The sequence below is a fragment of the Caloenas nicobarica genome, chromosome 3 (genome assembly GCF_036013445.1).
Source record: "Caloenas nicobarica isolate bCalNic1 chromosome 3, bCalNic1.hap1, whole genome shotgun sequence".
Lineage (NCBI taxonomy): Eukaryota > Metazoa > Chordata > Aves > Columbiformes > Columbidae > Caloenas > Caloenas nicobarica.
The window spans coordinates 7,917,734-7,941,748 of NC_088247.1; the positions used below are offsets into that span (position 1 = coordinate 7,917,734).

Consider the following 24,015-nt stretch of genomic DNA (forward strand, 5'->3'; position numbering starts at 1 on the left):
TCAGTCTCTTATTATTTATCATATGTTCCAATACCTTTGCTTTCTTGGCAGCCAAAGGGACTCTCTCCAGATTCGCAACATCTTTGCTATACTGAGGGGTCAGCTTGGTTTGCAGTTACCTTCATTGCTGCAAGGTACACTGCTTCCTCAAGTTCATCATCCTGTCTTCCAAGACATGACAATGCACATAGGGAAGCACCGTTCTTGTGGTTTGAGAGAATTCACACAGCTTGCTCAGAATCATTTCAATATCAACTCTAGCTTTCCTTGTAGACAGATAGAATCACAGAGACATAGAATAGTTTGGGTTGGGAGGGACCTTCAAAGCTCATCTAGTCCAAGCCCTGCCATGAGCAGGAACATCTTCACCCAGATCAGGTTGCCACATCCATCCTGGCCTTGAACATCTCCAGGATTGGGACATCTACCACCTCTCTGGGAAACCTGTTCTAGTATTTTACTACCTTCATTGTAAAAAAATTCTTTTTTTTTTTTTTTCATCTGTAAGGGCGTATTTACTTCACTAAGTTAAACATTCCCAGGGCCTTTTTCTCTGTCCCTAAGGCCATATCCAGCAATTTCCTTTTGCTGTCCAAACTAGTATGGCCTCATCCACAGCTCTTACCAGGAACAGTTCTTCTTCCATACCAACACTGAAACCTAGCTCAGGAGCTATGTGAAAGAGTTGTGGTCCAGACAAATTTCAAGGTGCTTAAAATGACTATAATCATTGTTCTTAGAGACAAGAACCATGCAGTAATTTAGCTTCAACATTCAAGCTGCCATTATGAGGGCTAGATTCTCTAATTTCTCTAAATTTTAGTCTGTAGTTCTTACTTAGCAATTCTGTTGCTGCAGTGCCTCAAGGTGTGTGCCAAATAAATATTTACTCAAATCAACATATTCATTTCCAAGTCTCCAGGGCAGCATTTGTTTATAAGAAAGAGGCTGAGACACAGTTCCAACAATTGGAGTATCAGGCCTGCATCAGATCAGAGAACAGCACTGCTTAATTTAGTGTCTTTATCTCATTTGTTCAAGGAAGCGCTCTGAGGATAAAATGATCTAGTGGAGTGCATCTCCTTTCCCAGTCAGTAGAATTCATGCTCTGTGTGATGCTTTACATCTAGTCCTGGAGTCAGATTAGCTCTTCTCCCACAAAAGTAAGGCAACCATAAATATAGGCATTGGGAAAAGCAAACTACAAACAAAACCAGAATATAACACAAAACATTAAACCCAACTTTCCACACTGTTACTCCAGTGCATTAGGACATTTCCCTGAGGCCGACCGATTAGGGAGCCTGAGAAATACAACCAAAGTGCAATCATGGCTCTGTTTGCTCCTCTAAATACTCAATTATTCTGTCAGAACAGCTATTGTATGGTATGCCTTTCATATTACCAGTTCAGGATGAGGGAAGGTTTCAACCCCTGCAATTAGTGCAGATCACTTGTTGAAACAACTCCTTCCTTTCGTCTTCCATCAGCAATCTCAAAATAACTTGAGTTCATTCAAGCTCAAGATATTGAAGGGATTGAGTGCTTTGATGGTGACTGCCTGATAATAAACAGAGCACAATGTCTGAAACATCTGGCACTGACCACTGTCAGGGAGAAGATACTGGATTAGGCAGGGCATGATCAAGGATGACATGATGTTCTTCAAAGAGCAAAAGAAAGTGGCTGTAGAGAATTAATGCTCTTTTTTTTTTTTTTTCCTCTTTAAGTGTGCCAAATTTGCACTACATTCATTGGTAGTTCTTTTGAAAGTGTTGGCGTTTCTTTACACATTGATTCATGGTTCAGTAACCCAAAATCTGAATTGTTTTCAGCATCCCTGCTGAATTTTCAGTAACAAGTCTCCAGTGACCTTTTGTAGCACTACCTGTGGTATGAGGGAGGGAACTACTTAGGGTGCTCTTTACTGAATGAAATGCAAAAGATTTTATCACTCATCATCAAGTATACTTATCTGCATTATTATCTGGGATATAAGCTACAGCCTTACAAGTGCCCACTCCAAAAAAAGGTAAGGCAGGTTGCTACTAAAGATAGCCAAAGGCATTTGCCACTCCTGTCTTCATCCTCTAGTTCTGGGATGTGAAATCACCATTATCAATCCAGAAACTGAAAGCAAGAGATTATTTGAGGAAAACATCCCTGCTCTACTGTCACAGTTTGCCTTGGAGTGGAAGTGACACAAATTCTCATTATTTTATCAAGAAATTTTTTGGTGATTCACTCATTAGTCTGGCTATGGAAGATGATGTTAGAGCAGGTGATAATTTGAGTTCTTCTTTAAAATCACATTTTTCAGCTTGGAAGCATGATAAAAGCATAAAAGAAATCTAAAGCACTAAGCCCACCAAACCTTTTCCAAATGCTACATGTTTTGAAAATCTGGGATAATAAAAACAATCTCAAAGCTTTTGGGTTTAGCAATTCCCTTTTTTTAAAGATTGAGTCAAGGACATGGAATCTTCACTGGTGGGCATCTTTATTCCCAAATTAAACCAACGCATAGGAGTCAAGTGCTTAACATCTCCTTGACTCAAAAGACCAATGTCGTTACCAAAGCAGGGATTTACAGTCTGAAGAGAGAATAAACAATGAAAACAAGTGCCTCACAAAAATGCTAGAGCATTTTTCCCTCTAATGAGAAGGAAATGTTCCTTTCAAACACCACTTGCAATTTATTTTTCCAAAGTCCAGAGTTTGATTCCTATCAGTCATCAGCAATTACTCTCCCTTACTCTCAAACACAACCCTGAGCGCTGCCTGTAACTCTATCCCACCCATCACCTCTCCAGGGAACTGTTGTTCAGTGCTCATCCAACAGCCAGTTCTAACCCTTAACATATATGTGGACTAAAGAAAAATAACCGTTTCATACAGAATATCATTTTACAGGTATTGTAAATCTAAACATCATCCTTTACTTTCTGTTACAGAGCTACAACCCTGCCTTTTTGAAACCACAGCCACTGACAGAGTAGTTCATAAAAGCACAGAGGATATAAGTGCTTTCCTTGCAGCCAGATGCAGGATAATAGTAGAGTATACAAACATTCATTAACATATTGTATTTAACCATGGTCGTCTAAAAGTGGTAAACCCTCTTCTGCTTCCACCAAGCACAGTTCCAGTTTTGTCTGACAAGGCACAGGGTAACACACCAGCTCGCCAGTCATCAGAAGACAAATTTAGACTTTCACCAGGAAAGAAGACAAATTTCAACTTTCACCTCTGTGTGCTGGAGGGTTAGAGACAATCACAATAAAACTAACTCTTTGTACAATTGGGATATGATACGAAACTTTTAATAAATTACAATGAAACTCAAAGGATTTTAATGGTTAATGAACTACTACCCATAATTCAAGTCAGAGCTTCATTAATATCTGCATGGAGCTATATCTAAGCTATAGTAACATCTGCTTAAAATAGTCCATTTTGAGGTTTTGTAGTTACAAATATAGAAGTGTATATCTATATAATTGAGAAAAATCAACATAAGGAAAAAATAACACCATATGTAGAATTAAGCAATTTCCCATTATATGAAACATATGAAGTCAGTGCAATTGACTGTGTTAGCGAATAAAACATTACTTGCTCCTGATGACTAACATAGATTCTTTTTTTTTTTTTATCCTCTTATTTTCTGGTATTTTATATATATACATTTTTTAAAAAATATCTACCATTATTTTCTTCTAGTTTGCTCAGCTTGCAGATGTTTTTGAGACTGTAAACGTGAAACAGAATTTCCTCACAGAAGAAACCTTAATCAGACACTTTTCTGGAACTCAAATTACCCCTATACCACACCTTTTCAGATAGGCTACGACTGGAGAATTCCAGCTTATTCTTCATACGCAGAACACCAAGACCCATAACATCTCACTGTAACAGTGCTAAGCCAGTGGAATAGAATAACACACCACGGGGATAGCCAAACAGGGCTTAAATGTGACCTCAGGCAAGGCTTGACGCCAGAGCAAGTAACTCAATGAATGCGTTTCATATCAGGCATTACTGATAATCCCGCGGTTGCAGTAGTAAAAGCAGCTTTCTCAAATCACAGAGCAGCCTAGTATGGACAAGTAGGGTTTGTTTTGCTTTGTTACTAATACTGGAGATTAAAACTTGCTATTACAAACCTTCTACAGAAAGATTTGCTTTCGCGTTGGCTACTCCCCAACCCTTTCACCCTCCATATACCACTTGAAAAACCTGAACACCTTGTAAGCATACTGAGGAAAATATTTTTTATTTTAAGTCAACAGTTCCTTGCCCACTATCTGATCTTCTGTACCACAGTTTCAGCTCCAAACAATATCCAGTGTTAACTTAGAAAAACGGCTTTGAAACCAGGGTGAATTCAGAACCGCAGCTGAGTGCCAGCATTTCAGGGCTAAACAAGGTAACATTCTGCAAATGCTGAAGAGTATTTCATAGGTCTCCCTGGGTTTGCACACGAGTGAGAAGGTAGTGGAAATTAGATTGCTGAAGGCTAGGGGTGACAGGAATAAAAACATGGTGGTTTTCAACTCTGCAGGCTTGAATTTAACTCACATATTAGTAAGGATTATTGATAATTATTCCCTTAAAATTCTTAACTGTAAACTCCTATAGCATTTAATAAAACACTACAACTCCTCCACAAACTGTTGGAATAACTTTGGAGAATTTAAGAAGCAACTCCAACTGCAAGTATTTTGGGTCTGGAATTTTAAAGAATTGCTCTAAAAATTCAGTACAAAAAAATCTTTTTTGCTAGTTGAACATCATCTTAGAGGCTTTTTTTTTTAATTTTCCACAAGTCTATGGTTTCTTGAGAACTTACTTTTTTCTAAAATAAGTTTCTAAAGCCCTTATGGCTATGGATATTGTTTATTTTTCTGATATTTTCTATTTTGAAAACACAAATGAACAGACTTTAAAATGTTTCTTTTTTTTTTTTTTTAAGCTTATATTCCTAGATTCAGGGAAACTTAGCCTAGAAGGGCCTCCTGCAGGTCATCTAATGCAAACTGCTACTCCAAGTAGAGCCAATATCAAACCTTTCTGGTTAAAATTTCATTCATAGAATCATAAAATTGTTTTGTTTGGAAAAGACCTTTAAGATCATCAACTCCAGCCATTAACCTAACACTGCCAAGTCCACCTCTAAACCACGTCCCTAAGAACCTCATCTACGTGTCTTTTAAACACCTCCAGGGATGGTGACTCCGCCACTGCCCTGGCAGCCTGTTTCAAATAAGTGCTCAGAACTTCCCCTGTCGCACCTCATGTCTGTTGCCTTTTGCCTTTTTATTTAGCACCTCTGAGAGAAGGCCGGCTTTGGCTTATGTATAATCATTTTTAGGAAGCAGAAGGAAGCACCTGGTTACCTCTCAGCCCTCTCTTCTCCAGCCCCACCTCCTACGCCATGGACTCCAGCCCCAAACCATCCTACTGGCCTTCCACTGGACTCCCTCCAGCTTGTCAGTGTTCCTCTTACAATCTTGTATTGTTACAATCCCAAAATTTCCAGTTACAATCTTGTACTGGTATCATGACCTGTAATTCAAGGGTTTGACCATCCAGTTCCTCTACATTTAAGGAATCTCTAAAAAATTCTTGTTTCATCAGTTTTACGGTTGCAGGCAAGCAGCCACGATGTTGAAGGAAACCTGATAGTACAGAAAATTTGGCTGGAAGGAGCTGCACCAGGACTTTACCAACTTGCAGCCTCCTCTCCATCTATTTACTCCTGCTCCTATATTTCAGATCAAAGCCCCTTCCATTGATCTGTGTGCACATGCGCATATGGGGGTCAGCACCTGCAACCAGAGTCAGACCACAGGTCAGAAGGCCTGTGCGTGCGTCCTGCCAGCAACCATAGCAAGTGAGGGTGTGCATATGCATGTCAGTGCACAGTCATTAGTGAATATCAAGATAGACTTAGCTGGCATGTAGAAGTTTTGGACATCTCATGTCAAGAAAGACCTTGAGGTGCTGGAGCAAGTTCAGAAACGGGCAACAGAGCTGGTGAAGGGTCTGGAGCACAAGTGTGATGGGGAGGAACTGAAGGATCTGGGGGGGTTCAGCCTGGAGAACAGGAGGCTGAGGGGAGACCTCATCGTTGTCTACAACTGCCTGAAAGGAGGTTGTAGCACGGAGGGGGTTGGCGTCTTCTCCTGAGTAACAAGTGACAGGACAAGAGGGAATGGCCTCAAGTTGCACCAGGGGACATTTAGATTGAATATTGGGAACAATTTCTTCCTGGAAAGGATTGTTGGGCATTGGAACAGGCTGCCCAGGGAAGTGGTGGAATCACCATCCCTGGAGGGGTTTAACAGACGCGGAGATGAGGTTCCCAGGGACATGGTTTAGTGCCAGAGTTAAGTTATGGTTGGACTCAATGATCTTGAGGGTCTCTTCCAACCAAAATGATTCTATGATTCTACAAGAGCTTTGGGAATCAGGCATGAAAACAGCCACAAGTCTGGGCAAGATAGTGGAAAGACAAGCCTGTGAGTTGGCTACGGTAGAGACTAGGAGGTCCGGGTCAGCTACAGGAAGACTAGGGGTCAGCCATGGACACATCTGTGTGTGAGGTGACTGGAGATGTGAGGATCATGAGCCAGCTATTGCATGGACTGAGCCCAGTTACAGGGGGTTTCACATGCATATTTTCTACTAACAGGCTTTCATTCTGATCAACCAGAGAGAGGAACAGGATGAGGCCACTGGTGCTGTTTGCGTTTGCATGAATGCTGAGGGTTTCTGCCTGCATTGATCTGCATGGCCAGGCACACGCACATTTCCCTATCGGGAGCAGATGCTCAGCATCACGACTGCCTGGTCCTGGGAACACAGGGCTGTGCATGCCTGGTCTCAATCAGCCTACCAGGTTTGCCAGCCCCTAATACTTCCCACTAAAAATTCCATGTGTGTGTACGTGTGTGTATATATGTAATATATTTATATGCAGACATACATACACGTAAAAAAAAAAAACCAACCCACACCTTTGCAGAATATTTCACCTCGTTTGAGTTGCAGGAGAAGCCTGAGCCCCACTATAACTGTGGAGTTCATCTTTGCAGAGCTAGATTTCTTAAAACATTTGGTTAAAATGGTGTTATAGGATTATAAATATTAATATGTTATATCATTAATATGTTAGTGTTACAGTATTATAAATATTAAGAGACATTTATGTCTTACTTTAATTGTAAAAAGTATATCTTAGCACACATTAGCGTGTATTATGCGTCAATTACATAAAGTATTTTGAACATAGTACAATCATATTTATAAAATATATCTTAGAGCATAACCTAAAGATAATTACCAGGTCGCCTTGGGAAGCTTTATGGGGTTTGTTCAGTATTCAGAGAATGAAAGTTGTAATTTTGAGAGAGATTTAGTGTATACTTCTTACAGCCCAAAAAAGCCAATTCCACACACTATAGACAAGCTGGCCACTATTTCATTCTAGAGATATCACTGCAGTTAAGTGTTCAGGTCATCACTTTATAGCTGAAGGAACTACATGGGTGATACTTTCTGAGCAGCTTCAATTGGCTCTTTCTCCTTGGCTCTCAACCAAGTCCTATCCGAAATACAGCCATCACACAAATAAATCACAGTGCTGCTCAGCATGGCCTTGCTATTGCATTTTAAGTAGTGATAAAGAATTCACACCACAGGGGCCATATAGCTTTTCTAAATAAAGTTATAATAGGTGTATTTTATTGCAAAAATGACAGTTTCCTCTGGATGGTTTATATACAAGGGATTTTTAACAGCAAAACTGCAGTGGTGTAATTAGGATGCCATAACGATACCTATATAATTTTCCATAGTCACACAGGGACACACTTGTATAACTACCAATGCATCTTTGCTGGTAAACTTCCTCACGTAGGCAAGTTTCACTGGTGTTCATTCTGAGTTCCAGTTCCACAATATAGTCCTTTTGATCCCATCTCTTCCTGGGACGATTCTTAAATCAACATCATTACAAAATCTAACATGCAAATGGAAAGACCCTAACTAAGAAAAACAATCCCAAAGCTTGATGTCTTCCAGCAGCCATAGGTAGCACCACCACAGGGATGTTTAAGAGCTCAGACCTGTCCCCGCACTCAGCCTGCTGATGCTCAGCTTTTCCTACAAGCACCACTGAGTCTTCTGGCAAGAGACTGACAGGCTTTGTGTACCTTCTGGTCTATTCACTAAAATTACTGAAATCAAATTTGTGCGATTTCTCAAGAGCCAGGGACCAACTTATTCATGTGTTGCTAAAGTGATTTAGCAATGCAATATTGTCACGTAACAGGGAAAGGAGTCAGGAGCTGGATCCACACACTCTCTCAGGACAGACTCTGAGCTTATGGAACATCTCACTGCATATTCAAGAGGCCAAGAACATTTTATGGTGATCAACATCTTAGTCCACCTTCATCTAACCCATGATTTAGGATGGGATGGGATAATAGAATTTGCACTTGCATGGCTTCTGTGGTCAATCTGCAGTCACTTTGACATTTTCTCCACTCCCAGGAGAGCAGCACCCTATAAGTCTCTGCAAGGCACCTCTTTATCTCCATCAAACTCTTTCTTGGGCCCTCCTTAGTCATTTCACCGACAGAGAAGTCAAGGCTGGTGAGCACAGTGCCTGACAGGAGTCTTCTGGTGCGCCCTCACGCCCAATGAATGCATCTTTTTTCTTTTCCTCTAGTATTTTGAAAGCACAGGGTTCACCACATACCAAAGAAAAATCAGTCCCGAATCTTCTCTGGAAATGGGAAATATTCAGCATCTGTCATGAAAGCAGCTGCTGCATAGCAGGTCTCTGGCAAGGTCTGTGACAGCTCCTTTGTGTCCCCGTGTAGCGTGACAGTGAGAGACAGAGCACCAACCCAGGAAGGCTGGGGACCAGAGCAGACTTTCACCATTGCAAACACAGGGTAAAGGGTTTGTTTCTGTATTAAAAACGTGCAGCAAGGGAAATATAAATCAGCCTGGCTATAACCACGCAGCTCTGCAGAGCTGCAGCAGAAGTGCCTAAAAGCAGCCTGGCCTTTGCCCACAGCTTTACTGGGAGTGACAGGGAAATACCCTGTTACTACCCCAATTAGAAGAAAGCTTTTACACAGCATATCACACTGGGCAATGAACACAGTTATCCGACCACACAGGTGACTGACAAGACTTTATGTGCAGTGACCAATTCTTTAAACAAATCAAGAACTAAGCCCCAACGATCTGACAAGGACTGAGAAACACCAACACTGAATAAATATGTTTCTGCCCATTTGGGAGAACTTATTCTGATGAGACTATGAGTACAGAGAGATGGCAGCTTTGTTTAGACTAGGGCAAGTGGCAGGAGCGAAGGCAAAAGTGCACAACCCTACGGGAGCTGCTGCTAAAGCCATCACAAGCAGACGTGAGCCAGAAACCAGCTCCAGGGCCTTCAGAGCGACCTGCACGTCCCTGAAAAAAAGTAGATTTCAACTGGCAGGTCAAAATGCTCTAACAATTCCTGTGATCCCAGACAGCAAATCTGAAATCCTGTTACCTTGCATGAAATAATACAGTGTGACTTACATGTGCAAATACCACCTTGGCAGTGAAGAGTTCTCCTCCAGGAAAATATTGCAATCAGGTTGTAGCGTCTCTCACTGATTTTAACAAGCACTTCAACGCTCCAATGCTCATTTTCATTAGAAACTTTTTTGTATTGCAAACTGTGAAATTCAAGGCCTCCCTCATTCAGGGTTGTGTAATGAGGGTGAGGGATAGGCAATTTTCATGCTCAAGTAGCTCAAATCACTCTGGATTGCTTTGCCACCAAGCAATTTTTCCACTGAAGAAGCAGGAAATTTGGGGGGGACAATGACGAGTTGCTGTCTGTGATGGGAAGGGCAGCTTCTGCTCACAGATGTATGGTGTGAGTTCTGCTGAGACACTGTGGAGAATTCACACTGGTGATTCCCCTCCAGACAGGAGACCTTTGTGCTTAATCCTCCCAGAGCTCTCCTCCCAAGAAAAATAAAAAAATTAGGCAAAAGCTTGTTTCCAAAACTGGGATTTTAATATATCCCTTTTTCTTCTGCTTTAAATTCCATATTTATTTATTCTTATTCAGGGTAGATTGGACAAATTTAATGAAAGCAACAGCTCTGGAATGAACCTGCATCCATTTCCCCAGGACCTGCAATAAGAACGACGATGCTGCCCTCTCCATGACCTTCGCCTGTGAAATGCATATTTCTCTTTGCTTTGGCCAGGCCTTGGCAGCTTTATGAACCACAAGAGAGGAAAGGAAATGAGGAGAGACTGAGACAAGATAGAAAAGGCTAAACAGTGAAAGGAAGAAGCAGAGTAAGGGAAAAAGAAGGAAATTAAAGTGGGAAAACAAAAGGAGACACAGAGTAGGTCTATTTTTAAAAAAATCTCATTCTCATTTGTTAATTAGAAGTGTGGTCCTAGGAGCTTATCCTGCCAGCAAGAATCAGCTGGAAGCATCGTGGAGGCTGGGTCACTTGAGCAAAGATAGGAAAACTGGAAAAACAGAAAGAGAACAGCCTTAAAATACTAAAAACAAGAAAAGAGAAAGATCTTGAGCCAGTATATCCCTTTGTAAGTGACCTCTCTTTATGTTCCAACGTGATCAAGCCCAAACTCACAGCTGCTTGCAGAAAGAACTGTATTACCCAGAGATAAAAAATAGCCAGCAGAAAAGGGAGCTCAGACTGACTGTAAAAAGAGGAAAAAAAACCAACCAAACAAACAAACAAAAAACAAAACAAACCAAACAAACAAAAAAACCCCACTAGGTTTGCACGAGTCTCCCCTAATTGCTGATACACCCCATTGCTGATGACTTGGCTACAAACCTCAAATATTGCCTGAACAGTAAATGCAATGTGTTGCATATGCAACAACGAGACAAAACTGCCAGATCAGCATCTTCTGTTTTAGCCATTGACTTCAGCCAAGAGGGAATTTATTATTCACCAGTAACTGGACAACTTAACACGATGATAAATGTGCAGGAATGACAATTTCACAGGATATTTTTTTAAGATGGGTATAAACAATACAAGAGGGAGGCATCCTGAGCAGTACCAGTTCAAGCTGTCAGGCTGCCCAGCCAGCTAGAAGCTAACTAACCTCAATTTCCCATGTGTTTCTCCTGGAAAAAGCATTGCAGGAATGGACAGGAAATCAGCAATTGGGAGTAAAGGCAGGATGGTCTCTGGACCTCGGGCTGAGGACCAAGCACTAATGCAGGAGCTTCCTTTCTACCTGTTAAACAAGCTACACCTTCCTGGTGCACAAGTGAAAAACCTCGTTTGCCTCAAAATATCTCACCAATTTAAATGTAGTTTCATCTTTCCTGAAGAATCATGTCACTTGATCATGGGACTTGTAGGATTCTTGTTGGGACTTCAAAAATTAGTGGCTAAATTAGTTTATCCTGGTTTAGCTTTCATTATCAAGACCTATCAGATCCCTGTCCTCAGATGTTTTCTGGTTTTTTGAATTGGTGGGAAGGTGTCTCTGTTTCCTAGCTAAGCAAAGCCATACTTAGAGGAAAACTTTGACTTAGAAAACTGTCCTTTAGACCCCATTCGTCATGGGGTTTAGCTATCATTTGAGCTCTCTCCATGCAGTCAGTAAACAGAAGAAAGCACTGCCTGGTGTGAAACATATTATATTCTAAAGTAGATGTCTAACTGAGAACAGGAGTAGAGGACAGAAAAACCATGTCTGAAGCGTGTTTACCCGTCTCTGCTGGCTTTAAATGGAGCCCCCATCTAACTAGTTCAAATATATTTTCATTATAGGCGTCAAAAGAAAGACGAACTGCTCATTGTGTATCACAACACTGAACAATGGCTTCATGACCTTCTTCTGATAAGGGTTTTCCAAGGTGGAGTTCACCTTGGGTACAGAAAGTCGGTACATGGCAACTCACTGCCCTGATCCCTATGGGATTCCACAAATGAACGAGTGTTTATGTTACAGCAACGCAGTTGTTGCTAGTGCTAGAACACAGTCTTTGGAGGTATTCTTCAGCCTCTGCTGTTCCTGAAGTCTTGCTGCCACCTTAATGTTTGTCTTTAGTACCTAACCTTAAAGTGATTCCTACGTAAAATAAAAGAAAGACTGCATTTCTGCAGTTAGTAGAAAGGTTTAACCATACTAGTTTAGCTTCTCAGGACTGAAAGGCCATCCACAGATGGCTTCTACCTCTTCCCTGGTGCCATCTAGAAAGGTCAGCTCTGGTCAGAAGCCACAAGGCCAGAGTTCCCAGAACTACTTCATCTGGTATCACCTCTGCACCTCAGTTTCCCAAATATCAGCTGAAGATGGTCCCATTTCTATATCCATGGGCAGGCCAGGAAAAAATAAGGACCTGTGAATGTGAAGTAACATGGGCCACAGAAAGGCTTGGAATAAAAAGAGATATAAATGCGTGCTGACTTTTAACCAGGAACACTCAGTAGCACTTCAGGACGTGACAAAGAGGATGAAAGGATACACAAATGGAGGGAACTGCTTAGCCTGGAATATAAGTTAATAATAATAGTGAAGACATCTGACTAACACAGAAAAGACAGAACAGCATCGTCCTACCACATCACGACAATCATCTCTATAAAGGCAATAAATGAAAACACAAAAGGTATTTTTCACAGGGTCCCTTTTCTCCCCCACCTCTCACTGAGGCCATTCCCCATATTTGCAGCTTCTTTCAAGGACAGAAATAATATTTTGCTTCCTTGGCAACGAAGAACAAAGAGACAATAGAAATCCAACAGTGGAATTTATTAAGCCGCATACTACACTAACCCCTTATATAGGGACAGCAATCAGGCAGAGCAGAATGGCCCCAGCATAACAGCAGTTAGAAAAGCTTTTTGGCTAAAAGCTATTTGTGCTGCTTTGACACAGAGCAGTTGTTTTGACTAATCGGCTCGAGAAGGGGATTTCTTTTGCAGAGTAACACTTTGAAGGGCTCTTTGCCTCACAGCTGTAACAGCAACTACATCCACAGCACACGTTTCCCTCCTACCTATTGTATTACATACCAAAACACAACACAGGCCAAAACAGTTTTAGGGTTGGCTGCTGCTAAACTCAGTGAGAATTGTGCTCATGTATGGACAGCATTACAGCTAAAGGTTGTGATTAAACTACAAGACCTGGGAGCATTTCCCAGCCTCTGGGTCTGAGTACACATACCAGCTGTATCCCAACCCCATACTGGAACCAGATACATCATCCCTCGCCAGAAAAGGCAATTTTTTAATTTCTTTTTTTATGTTCAGACAGCTTAGATTGATTAATATCCCCTCTTACAATATCCACGTTTGGGACAGGACAGGGAACTGCACCCAGTTATTCTGCTGTTGAGCCTAATGTTATGCTTTTCTGTTACACAAAGGAACATTTCTGAACCTGTGTATGTCATCTGCATATTTTGCAGATGATACAGAACTGGAAGGAGCAGTTGATAGACCAGATGGTTGTTCCATCATTCAGAGGATGGACAATCTGCAGAAATGTGCAAACAGAAATCTCACTAATTTTAACTAAGGGAAAATGCCGAGTCCTGCTTATGGGGAAGAGTGTCCCCACACACCATGCTGGGGACCAACAGACTATAGAAAGGACCAGGGTGTCCTGGTGGACACCAAGTTGACCATGAGCCAATAAATGTGCCCTCGCAGCAAAGACAGACATTGGTAGGAGCAACACCAGAAGGCCAAGAGAGTTAAGCCTACCCTTCAGCACTGGTGAGACCCATATGGACTGTTGAGTCCAGTTCTGGATTCCCCAGTACAAGAGAGACATGGACAGAGTGGTGCAAGTCCAGCAAAGGGCCACAAAGAAGATCAAGGGACTGGAGTGTTTGTCATACGAGGAGAGGCTGAGAGAGCTGGGACTGCTTAGCCTGGAGAAGAGAAGGCTCCAGATGATCTTGTCAATGTGTATAAATAACTGAGGGGGTTCGAGTAAAGAAGACAGAAGCAGACTCTTGTCAATGGTACCCAGTGAATGAACAAGAAGCAAAGGGCACAAACTGAAATACAGAAAATTCCATTCAAACATCTATGTATAATTGTGGAATTGGTCAAGCACTGGATGGGTTACCCAGAGAGGTTGTAGAGTCTCCATCCTTACAGATATTCAAAATCCAACTAGACACAGCCCTGAGAAACTTGCTGTAGGTGACCTGCTCTAAGAAGATAGGTTGGACTAGACAATCTCAAGGGTACCTTCCAGCCTCAGCCATGCTGTGATATCAAGTCGCTTCTCGGGATGCATTGACAAGGCCCAGTCTCCTTTAAAAAAAAATGGAAAAAACTTTTATTCGAAGTTCTGTTTGTCATGACCCCAGGCAGCATTTCAGCATCTTCTCAGCTCTGTTCACATAGAGATGCCTATTGGTTAGACTCAAACAGTTCTGCAACAGAATTAAGGGAAGTAAGAAATGGCTTTCCCAGGTACATCTCCTGGACAAGCAGCATCACTGACCTTTATAAACAACATTATCATTCAAGCAAATTGCTGCTCCAGACAACGGAAACAGCACTTGGCACTCTGCATCTGCTGAGTAAGTGCTGTAACGAGATCACCTTTCAAGATTTGTTTAGTCTTCACATTTATGTTTATTAATTAGATTTACTCTGATGCAAACATGGGGAGTGCTACAGGAACACAGTTTTAGATAATGAAATTTGAAAAATCTGTTATGAATGTTACATGATGACTTGGTGCCCAGATTTTACACAACCAATAGCATTCCCTTGCAGCTTTCTTGATTACACCTTCTGAAGTTTGTTCTCCAAATCTGAACAAATGCCTTCACAGATCATCACAACCAATCTCTCAGCAAAGAGGAGAAAATCACCTGGCAGGTGAAGAGATGATGAGATATAGTCTCTGCAAACTGTCTGCTGCTCCCACCAGAAACACCATCCTCCACAGAGGGAGCTGCTTTTTGTGTCCAAGAGAACAGGCCATGCTAGGAGTGCTACAGAAAATGCACTGGCAGATGCAAGCCATGTTGACCATCTTTTTTCCCTCTTTGCCAAAGGAAGGACAACCTACTTGTGAGCACACACTGTGCCAGTAGCAAGCTCAGCACTTTGAGGTCTGTTCTCACGCACAGTTCAGCAAAAGGGCTCCATGGGTGACATGTTCAGCCTCGCTTAGAGCTAGTGAGGAGAAGCAGCCATTTCTGTAATGTCTTATGCTAAACCATACATCCAAACCAGGTGAGAAGTGTCACACATCGAAAGTACTGCAGAGTTTACTGCAGGTGAACAGCAGAAAGATCGCCTGATACTGAGAAGTTGGGTGGTAAGTCACAGATAAAAGTCACTGTAAATAAAAGTAAAGTAGCACATGATAGAGGTTTTGGAGTAGTAATAGTTCTGTGAAAATATAATAAAAAATATTTGCTGATTAAAAAAAAAAATACTAGGAATTGTTAGGAAGGAATAGAAAGCAATCCAGAAACCACCATGGTGTCACTTTATAACCATTCAAGGATTCATACCCAGAAGACTCTCTGCATTCCTGGGTCCTCCTCCCATCTCACTCCCCACTCAGAAGTAACGTAGTGGACTTAGAGACAGTTAAGAAAAGGGTGTTGCCACTAGCTCTCTTCTACCTGGAAGACGGACAACTGAGAGGTGCAACAGACCACACAGAAACTGGAAGGGATGTAAAAGGAAGGAAAGTGTTGTTGTTTTCAATTTAAAAAAAAAAAAAAAAAGTTGTAGGGCTATCAAACGAGGTAAAAAAAGGAGGCATTTCCTTAACTTCTGCAAAGCTGAGCTGTGGAACTTACTGCCACTGCCCTTCTGCAGGTCTCAAACATTAACATGGAGTAAAACCACCGCAACTTAAATGAAGAGCAGAAAAAAGCCATCACGAACCAGTGAACCAACACACAGCTCTTGAATTAAGAAGTTCATGAGCTGTGAGGGTGATCAAATGCTAGAACAGGGTGGTCCTTTGGTTCAAGCTGGTATAGTTGCCCTTTGCATGATGTTTAAAGTGCCTGCATCTCTGTAGTGCCTACATAGGGATCTAAGAATGAGTATCTCAGATATAGAAATCTGTGTAGTAGACTCAGAAGTTAGGACAGAGTACTAAGCCTTACTTTGTACTGGGTTTTGCTCTCAAGCCACCCAATCTACTAGAAGATAAGAGAGCACCAATAATAATGTTATTTTAATTCTCTTGAAATAATCTGTAGCATCTTAGTCAGCACATTAGCCAACAGCAGAAAAGTCAGTAAACTACTCTGATCAGCTGATAAAGAAACAGTAAAAGGGAACATGTTTGTCAAAGACACATGAAAATTGTCCTATGCAGAGAGCACAGTCTTCAGCATTGGGTGACGTGGTTATTAACTGTGTCTATCAATCCGCTTACAGTATCTGTCCCTGTTTCCGTAGCCTGGAGCTGTGGTACTGACTTGGATTGTAGGAAACAGGGTTAAAAAGGAGGGAGAAAAGTGAAACAGGAGAACGTTGGAGAGCAAGGAGATGAAAGACACACAGGAAGGCATTGGATTAATGGACAAGCACTTAGGTTGTGATCAGCTAATGCACAGAGATTAGCATGCAAGGCATTTTATGAAAAAAAAAAAAAATGCCCTGTCAGCCACAAAGTGATGTACAAAAGGCAAAACAGCCAAATGTCTAGGAAGTTGTAACTCCATCTTCCCTTCACTGCTTCTCACCCTTGAGGTGAGAGAGGGGTAAGCCAGAAGAAAGGTCAGGAGATAAAAACAACAGTGGGGAATTGGCAGAATGCCTTGGGTTCTGCAGAGCAGAACTGTCCCTCCCAGAGGACAAACCAAGGGCACAAAGCTTGGGTTTCCACAACCAGCACCTCACCAAAGAGAGAAACTTCTTGGATAGAATTTCAGCGTAGACATTACTTTCCCTGCATTGAGATACAACAGAACTCTTATATCTTGGCTAAGAAGTGTGAAACAGCACCAAAATCCCCATACATATTATTTGTAAAGGCAGAGGGGTCAAGAAGAATTCTTCTCCAAAGAAAAACAGAGCATTTAGGTGAGATGAAAACCTTCCTTGGGACTGGAATGGGTAGCACAGCAAGGAAAAATTGCCGAAAACAAACAATTCCAAAGAGCAGCTTTCAGAGCTTAGTGACTCTAATATCTCATAAGACTGAAATAATTCCTCCCAGCACTTCTTGTTCCCCACAGGAAAAGGCAAAAAATGGGAGGCTCCTGGGATGCTTAACTCAGTAGATCCACCTGGGACCAACAGCTAAGAGCAACTGATCTGCTACTCAGATCCTCATATACAGCTCATTGATCCAGAAATTTCCAAAATCAACAGTAATTTGAAGAGTCTTTTGACAACTCTTTTTCCACTGGAACCAACCAAAGGAAAGAAGGATGGACCAGGTATTAACAAAATCCCAAGTCTTAACACAGAGTGAGCCTGATTGTATGGATATTTTAGATTCCTGAGCTCGTGATGTGAGTTGGGGGAAATCTCATTGAAGCAGCTGGCTTGAGAGGGACAAAAGCAACAGCATGATACAGTAGTGGTCTTTGCCCCAATAACTACCATATGCAATCTTGCAAACACAGCAAAAAGCTTCCTTGTAGCCTTGAGAAAAGGCGGCTGAGACCTTATTGCTGTCTACAACTACCTGAAAGGAGGTTGTAGCATGGAGGGGGTTGGTCTCTTCTCCCAAGCAAGCAAGAGATAGGACAAGAGGAAATGCCCTCAAGTTGCACCAGGGAAGGTTTAGATTGGATTACAGGAAAAAATTCTTCACAGAAAGGGTTGTCAGGCATTGGAACAGGCTGCCCAGGGCAGTGGTGGAGTCACCATCCCTGGAGGGATTTAAAAGGCACCTAGACGAGGTACTTAGGGACATGGTTTAGTGCCAGAGTTAGGTTAAGTTATGGTTGGACTCAATGATCTTGAGAGTCTCTTCCAACCGAAATGATTCTATGTTTCTATCTGCTGCATTCAAGAATAGTTACCTATATGATTAAAATGGCACCAAAAGAGAGTTGGCTCCCTGAGGAGTGTCTCTTCTAACAAAACCAACTCCGCAAAATTTTGACCAAACAGTCTGCTCAAAACTGTGTAGCTGTCTTTTTGCTCTCTTTACCCTAAATTCAACCCAGAAGCTGGGAGACGTTTATAACTCAAACCCAGCTTGATGTTTTCAGGTGACCTTGAGCTTTAAAAAAACAAAAAATCTCTATATATCAGCACGATTACACTCCTCAAAATCCCCTGATAAAGTTTCAGTCAGCTGGCAAAACATCCATACAGCTAAATACTGGTGTTCTCCAGAGTAAATACAGGGAATGGGAATTTACCCAGTTCTAATGTGGGTAACACATTAGACCTCTCCCTTCCCTACCTTGAATACTAAACAAATTTACCACTATAATACCCATACAACATCCTCATTCAAGCCTGAACTCCCACACCACTGAGAAGATGAGAGTGTATCTGCTTTATCCTGTTTACAGCTGACTGGCCACTCACCCCCTACAGAAGAAGATCTAAGTGGAGACAGACTATTTGTGTAAGGATGTGTCAAGTAGGCATCCACCTGTTATTAGGTCATTTAAACTAACATCAAAATATTAAGTACAGACATTTGCATCTCTCTAAAGTCAACCGTGAGAAACAGTTACCTCCCAAAGACAATTTGTGGGCTGTCTCAGATCCTTTTAAGATGACATTGTGTAATCTCTGTTCCTGGTGACACTCAAGATTCAGATGAACAAGACCCTGAGCAACTTCAGAACTGTTGTGGTCCTAACTTCGTTCCAGCTCCAGGAAAGCACTTAGAGATAGTTTAGACGTGTTGAAATCAATTGATAATTCTTCTCTACACAGCACTCATGAAAATTCCAGTAAAACAGAGATGTTGAATAAATGGAAAGCATTCACCAAGAGGACGACCAAGATGACTAAGGGGCTGGAGCACATAACATATTATACTAAAGAAATTATGGTTTTTTACCCTGGCAAAGATTAAGGGGGGGACCTAATTGCAGACTTACACTTCCTAATGGGGTTGGTTACTGAAAAGAAAGCCAGATTCTTCACAGAAATGCACAAAGAGAGGACAAGAAGCAAAGGTCACAAGTTGCAACAGGGGAAAACACAATCAAAGTTAACAAAACAATTTTTCACCACCAGAGATGTTAAGTCCCAGAACAAGTTGCCCAGAGAGCCTATGGAAGCTCTTGGGATATTTTCAGGCTCAACTCGGTAAGGTCACAAAGGACCCTGGCACAAATTTGAGGCCCACCTTGCTTTAAGCGGGGGTTAGAACTAGAAGACCTCCAATGGTCCCTTCCACCTCAAATACATTCATGATTCTGTAATTGTGTTCCAGTCCCTGGGTGTCACTTGAAAGTGTTTAATTTTGTAGTACACACATAGCCACATAGTACAACTGCTATCTACAGGACAGGTATGATTTCCGGAGTCAGGGACCTGTTCCTTTACCTTCTCTTCCCTTGACAAATTCAGATCAAAGTTTCCCTTACCAAAAGATAGAATGTTTTATTAAATGTTTTTTGAACAATTTGGAGAATTAAAGCTTGTAATCACAGAATCACAGAATGGTTGGGGTCAGAAGGGACCTCTGGAGATCATCCAATCCAACCCACCTGCTAGAGCAGGTTCACCAGAGCAGATCACACAGGAATGTGTCCAGGTGGGTTTGAATGTCTCCAGAGAAGGAGACTCCACAGCCTCTCTGGGCAGCCTGTTCAGGGCTCTGGCACCCTCAAAGTAAAGACATTTCTCCTCATGTTCAGATGGAACCTCCTGTGCTTCAGTCTGTGCCCATTGCCCCTCATCCTATCGCTGGGCACCACTGAAAAGAGTCTGGTCCATCCTCTTGACACCCACCTTGAGATATTTATAAACATTGATGAGATCCCCTCTCAGCTTCTCTTCTCCAGGCTGAACAGCCCCAGCTCTCTCAGTGTCTCCTCATAAGAAAGATGCTCCAGACCCCTCATCATCTTCGTAGTACTAGACTAATTTCTCCATCCTACACAATGTAACTTTCTATCTCCTGCTCATTTTCAGGCAGCTCATAAGACTTTCATAATTATCGTAGTCTGCTCTGTTGAACTCTTGAGCATTAGTTTTAATCTATAATCCTTAAAATTGTATTTCATATTGCACCTTGCACTTCTTCGAGGAAGGAGGCACATAGCATGTGACATTTCAACCAGCTCGGTGGCAACAAAAGGTGCTTTTGTACTGGGAAATGGCATTTTGCCTGGGAATGGGCCAGAACAACAAATTGATCCGACAGGCTTTGCCTGCTGTGGAAGTATTAAATCTCAGCTGATAGTGGAACTATCAACTTTCTCTGAAAAGCACTGTGATCTGAGCTATGCTGTCCCTCAACCATAAAATGCAAATGACCCACGGACACAAGGAGAGACTGGTGTAAGTCCCATTCAGTCAGGAGGCTGGGAAAGGGTGTTTCCTAGGCAGCTCCTAAAATTAAGCACAACAATATGCAGCCCTCCCAGTCCCCGAGACAAGTGGATTTCTGGAGAGCTATATTCAGAAACACATGTCTTCTCAAGCTTTTGTTTGCACATCAGTACATTGAAGTCAATTCCCTCAGTAAAGCTCATGCCAGGATTCCCTCGCTTTAGAGCAATCGACCTCTACCAACGCACACTTTGAAGAAGAGTAAGGGCTGGTAGATTTAGCTAGAGAAGCAAAAGCCAGTAATCTAGAAAGTCCTCAAGGATACAAAATCCAGTGTTACTCAGGTCCCTCTTTTTTCACTGAGCTGAGCTATTTGTATTAGTTCAGGCTCTGGACACATCCTGATGCCCACACTTGGTCCCCCCTCATGAGGCAGCTTGGCACAAGGGGTGGCAGTGGCAACCCCAGCCCAGAAATTACTGCCTTTTCCTCTGTGAGAAGTCAGGGGAACGGGTCCTTCAGCCATGGCCCAGAGGACCCACAGTTTGCAGTCCAGGACTTAATGCTCACTTCAGGTTAAGAAGAGGCACTCTTTAGGTATTTGCATGGCATCTCTAAAAACAGCACTGCGGTCCTGACTAGGCTATGACAAATGCATTGAGGGTCACCCACCTGACTTTAGCCCATTTTCTGAGCTATGCAGTGGTACTATCACCCCAGAATGCCTCTGCCATCCATGCAGATGGAAGGGCACTTCAGCGGGGCAATTCAGACAGCCTGGGATATAAATTATCCTCAAGGTGCCTGGGTCCCCCCACAGATCCCAGTGTGTGCCCAGACCACATACATTCCTAACACAGACATCGCTTTTACTGCAGAAGTTCAGCAGGTTCCTTCCCTTAGTACTATTTAAACCTTTGACAGATGTGAATGCCTCTAAAGAGAAGAAATAACACCTTGTTGATGTCTGAATAACAGATTTACAAAGCTGAGCTGTGGCTGTTTTAAATCCTGCCCAAGTATTCCTAAGCAGCTGCCACTGATGTAGGACCTGGCCAGGGACAAGCCACCATGTCCCTGCTCCTGGAGCTGAACTGGCATGAGGGGTAGCTCATGGAGGAGAAGAAATTACCAAACAACTCTGACGTGAGGCGTGGGGCATCCCAAAGCATGGATGAAGCCTCAGAAAGAAGATATCAGACCCTTGACACTTCACCAGAATTCCACAGTGAAAAGTGAGATTGATCCACTTTTTAGAAAGGGAAATTAAAAAAAAAAAAAAAAGAACAGCAGTGACACTGCCAAAATACATATTCAAGGTTCATTTATCTCCTAATTCTTTGTCTTTAATCCTTTTTCAGGAGAGAAGTCACTCAAGCTAATTAGTCTAAAGGTTTATGAAGGAAGCCAGTAAAAGAGACAGGAGAAACAGATTATATCTTAAATACATAGAGATAACAAGGGAAGCTCCACTTGGCATTAGACCATAAATTTCCCCAAGCTATCCTCTTTTCATTTTATTGCTGAGACTAGCAAGTTCCCTGGAGTTTTTGTTTAAAATGGGAACAAAGTCATTAGCACACAGACTGCCTTTAATTAGCATATCAATTCAAAGAAATATGCTCACCTACCAAGTTGTCATGATAAATAATTGTCCTTCATGGCAGAGAAAGGAGGAAACAACAGCAGAGGAATAGTGAGCAGAACCTGTACCACTCACTGGTCTTTCACCCAGACCTTTCCCAGGATGAAAACTAGAACAGCAAACAGAGATAGGAAGTAGGATGTAAAGGAAGCTTGTGAAAAGACATGGAAAATGGACCCATTTGTTTGAAAAAAAAAAAGTTTCATCAGCAATGAGCAGAAGCACTACCCACTGTAGGCGAAGGACAGTACCATCTAATTTTCTGTCTAATATCTCTCTCCTCTCCCCATGAATACAAAGGAGGATTCATGGCTGAGATTTGTGTAATCTGTTCCTGGTGATACTCAAGATTCAGATGAACAAGACCCTGAGCAACTTCAGAACTGTTGTGGTTCTAACTTTGTTCCAGCTCCAGGAAAGCACTTAGAGATACTTTTTTAACTCCCATATATTCCTGAGACATGCAGCCCATGAAATACAATCCAGACAGGCTAACTCAGTCCTCTAACTAGTGGATCATCTAAGGTCAAGATCACAAGGATCTAATGTGGGCAGTCAGGCTCTGGTTCCTTGCATGGACAACACAGAGAAGTGGAACCCGCCACTCAGATCATCAGAACCAAGTGCCAAATATATCAGTTGCGGCAACTTCTCTCCACTGGCTAAATCAGGCAGCAATGACAGGTGGTCCCAGTGTACCCCATCATATCCACCACTGTCGGTCAACAAAACATAGAAGGCAGTGGGAGCTGCTTCAGAGAAAGGCTTCTCCCAGAAAATTACCAGCTTGCATGAGAGGCAAGAAATGAGAAGGTTTACATTGATAATGGAAGGGAAAAGATGTGTCTGGAACACTAGAATTCCCCTTCCGGTTTGTTTTGCATGTTAATAACTCCTCTCAACGTGTTAAGGGGTCTGTGGCTTCAGAGATTCACTGTCTTTGTATTATATCACACTGTGGATACAACATTCACAGGCATTAGGAAAATTTACCCCAACAGCAGCACTGGTCTTTTTGGAAGCTCTCGCCAATAAGAGGGCCTCACAAAGACTCTCAGGAAGAGGAATTTGCAGGGGATTAGGATTAAGCCAGTTTCAGTTACTGAAAAGTGAACTTCTGCCCAGGGAATTAAGGCTGGGATAGCTAATTATTTGGCTCTCTTTCATGCATATCTTTCACTACCAAACTACAGAGCATGCTACAGAGGCAGAAGTAAGAAGCCAGAACTTCTGTGGCCAACAGGGCCACACATTGCCTGAATGGGTGCAGCATGGGTGGAAAACAAAAACACTCTGAGAGTGTCCCCATGCAGCCATCTAGGCAGGAATCCAGGGGCAGAGAATAGTTCTGGGTCGCTTGTGGGGCAAGAATATTTTGAGGCTGCAAGAGAAATGAAGATTGACCTCTAACACTTGTGTACAAAGATCTGCACGAGTTCCATTGAACATGGTCAGAGAGACCACTGGAGCACAAGAGAGACCATCCCAGTTTCACTTGGGACACAGCTAACTCCATGCCATATCACATATATTGCTCTTATGTTAAGTGAAATGTGATGATTACAACGTTTAAAAAACATGAATATGCCAAGAATGAGCCACTGTCTAATGGAAAAATGCTAGACTGGGTTCCTGGGGCTCCAGTCAAGTCACTGAACTGCTTTGTGGTGTCCTGGAAGTCTGCTTCATTCCCTGCTGTACACATTACTTCCCATTCTATCCTCTCCCTTTATGCCCAGATTTTGTCCCTGAAAGTCTCTCCGTCACCAGGTGTTTCTACAGTCCCAATTTTGCCCCTCGTATTAGAGTACCAACACCTCATCACTAACATCAAAAATTTTTGAATCCACTCTCTACTGC

General features: G+C 42.2%; 1 protein-coding gene across 1 annotated transcript in view; it reads right to left on the bottom strand.

The window, feature by feature from the left end:
- Positions 1-24,015, bottom strand: part of EVA1A (eva-1 homolog A, regulator of programmed cell death) — a 214,126-nt gene that overhangs the window by 155,168 nt on the left and 34,943 nt on the right. The gene's annotated exons all lie outside the window — the stretch shown is intronic.